This window comes from Desmodus rotundus, chromosome 3, assembly GCF_022682495.2.
Source record: "Desmodus rotundus isolate HL8 chromosome 3, HLdesRot8A.1, whole genome shotgun sequence".
NCBI lineage: Eukaryota > Metazoa > Chordata > Mammalia > Chiroptera > Phyllostomidae > Desmodus > Desmodus rotundus.
The window spans coordinates 52,110,415-52,113,419 of NC_071389.1; the positions used below are offsets into that span (position 1 = coordinate 52,110,415).

At 39.8% G+C, this 3,005-nt stretch overlaps 1 pseudogene; it reads left to right on the forward strand.

Annotated features, from left to right (window-relative positions):
* Window positions 1-1,379: 1,379 nt before the first annotated feature.
* On the forward strand, window positions 1,380-2,585 carry LOC112309116 (nucleosome assembly protein 1-like 1 pseudogene; annotated as a pseudogene).
* The last annotated feature ends 420 nt before the right edge of the window (window positions 2,586-3,005 follow it).

The window sequence follows — 3,005 nt, forward strand, 5'->3', positions numbered from 1 at the left end:
ATTGTGAACATTTTCTATTGCTTTAGCTGAAGCAAAGTAACTAAAGAATTAGACAATTCAGTGGCAACTATTCCCTCAATCCAAAGTGAGGTACTGGACCACTGTTATCGGACCTACTAAGAATATAAGGAGAAAATGATTTTGTCACCACAGGTAACACAACTTAGTATTTAAAGATGTACAATGTGTTTCTTATATCTTTATGAGGTAGAGCAGTCTTGGCTTAAGTAACTCTCTTAGAGAAATTTTTCCTGAGTCTCCCTGCTACCATGAAGAAGATGAAGGATTACAGGGTGGTGGGTAGAGTCTTCCCATTCACCTTAAATCTAGTGAAAGGAATTTGCAGAAGGCCACATGAAGAATTTTATATTTATTAGCTGAAGTCTTTCGGTGGGAAAGGTGATAGGATACAAAAGCCAAAATTAATGATAAGTAGCCCACATCTAAAAGATGAGGATTACAGCTTGGGACTGGAATGGCCTCTAGTAGCAGAAGAGGAAAGGTGGCTGCACTGGAAAGAAGCTGTGTGTGGCAGACAACAGTAAGACCCACGAACTTGACACAGGTTACTTTCTAGAAGGCCAGCCAGGAATCATGTTCAGAGGAACTTTGCCCAGGAGAGTCACCTAAAGGGATGGCAGGGCTCCAGCAGAAAGGGATGTGTTAAACAGATTATAGGATGCCAAAAACTGAGGCCTGGAAAAGCAAGCCAGAAAAAAATCAAGCTCTCCCAGAAATTTCAGCTGGGTGTTCCTAGTGAGAAAATCTCTGAAAAATACACAGAATGTATTAGAGAAAAAGTCCCCTTTCAAATCCACTATTTGCAGTAGGCACCAATACCATAGCAAATAAACAGTAAAATAAGACCTTTTAGTCCTGTATATAATCTCTTCTGTTGTGCTCACAGCTATAAAGCCAGATTGAAAACCACAACTAGAGAATGGAGCAGAAGTACATGGAAAAGGGGTATCAGCTGTAAATAGAGAAAAATAAAAAATGAAAAGAGGTTGACTAGGCCCTTCTTCCACCCCTACAGGCTCCCGAGACTCAAACTATACCAAACTGAGGAGGTGAGAAGACACAACTTCAACAGATGTTCAGAGTTTTCTTATTAACTCTGTTGTGTATTGTAACAGCTAAATGGTAACTGTTTATGAGGCTAAAATGATCAAAGTAAGTTTAAATATTTGAGAATGATCATAAAATTATAGCAGACTGAGATTTCACCCAAGATGCAAAGAAAAGTAAGTCCGCAGATTTAGATTTAAAATGAAAAACACTACTTTTTAAGCACCATCTGCTCGTGGTGCTGCCCCCTGCTCCTCCTGCTGCCTCCCTGAGTCACTGACTGTGCAGCTCCGGGGCCTGGCTCCCCGTGCTAGCCTTCAATATTTGGAGCTCTTACAACATGGCAGACATTGACAACAAAGAACAGTCTGAAGTTGATCAAGATTTGGATGATGTTGAAGAAGTAGAAGAAGAAGAAACTCGTGAAGAAACAAAAATCAAAGCATGTCAGCTGACTGTTCAGATGATGCAAAACCCTCAGATTCTTGCTGCCCCCCAAGAAAGACTTGATGGGCTGGTAGAAACCCAACAGGACACATTGAAATCTTGCCTACGGTGTTTAAAGACGAGTGAATGCTGTCAAAAACCTTCAGGTTAAACGTGCCCAGATAGAAGCCAAGTTCTGCGAGAAAGTTCATGATCTTGAGAGAGAGTATGCTGTTCTCTGTCAGCCTTTATTTGGTAAGTGATTTGAAATCATGAATGCAATTTATGAACCTAGGGAAGAAGAATGTGAATGGAAACCAGATGAGGAAGATGAAACTTCGGAGGAGCTGAAAGAAAAGGCCAAGATTGAAGATGAGGAAAAGGACAAAGGGAAACAAGACCCCAGGGGAATCCCTCAGTTTGGTTGACAGGTTTAAAAACTGTTGCCTTGCTCGGTGGGACGGTTCAGGAACATGACGAGCCTATTCTGAGCACTTGAAAGATATCGAAGTGAAGTTCTCAGATGCTGGCCAGCCTATGAGCTTTGTTTTAGAATTTCCCTACGAACCCAATGAATATTTCACAAGTGAAGTGTTGACAAAGACATATAGGATGAGGTCAGAACCAGATGATTCTGATCCCTTTTCTTTTGATGGACCAGAAATTATGGGTGGTACTGGGAGCCAGATAAATTGGCAAAAAGGGAAGAATGTCACTTTGAAAACCATTAGAAATAAGCAGAAACACAAGGGACGTGGGAGAGTTTGTACTGTGACCAAAACAGTTTCCAATGATTCTTTCTTTAATTTCTTTGCCCTCCCTAAGTTCCTGAGAGTGGCGATCTGGATGCTGCTGCTGAAGCTGTCCTTGCTGCAGACTTTGAAATTGGTCACTTTTTATGTGATCATATAATCCCAAGATCAGTGTTGTACTTTATTGGAGAAGCTATTGAAGAAGATGGTGGTGATTACGATTAAGAAGGTGAAGAAGCGGATGAGGAAGGGGAAGAAGAAGATGAAAATGATCCAGACCATGACTCAGGGAAGGATCAGAACCCAGCAGAGTGCAAGCAGCAGCCAAGCAGGGTGTAATGGGCCTTGAGGACAACCTGCACGGTAATAGCCTAAACACTACTATTATTTACTTACAGACTTATCTTTTTGTATTTCCTTGGTAGACTCAGTAATTTTTATAAAGAAAAGGAACTGATATTTTAAAGACAATTTTGTTCTACCTTGCATTTTGACTTTAGTTTTTCGTTCAGATATGTTGAATGCAGAAATTCTCTCACACATTTTCATTCATTGCTACATAGTTTGATTCTTCTGGGTTATTTTTATCATGTAATTATAAGATTACAGCTATGAAAATAACGAATTGTTAAATCAAAACAAAACAAAAATATAAAATGAAAAGGTACTATTTGAGTCCTATAGAGGTCTGAGATTTCAACATAATGGCTACAGTTGATTTTACTTTTTTTAAAAAAGCGTCCAGCCTGATGATCATCA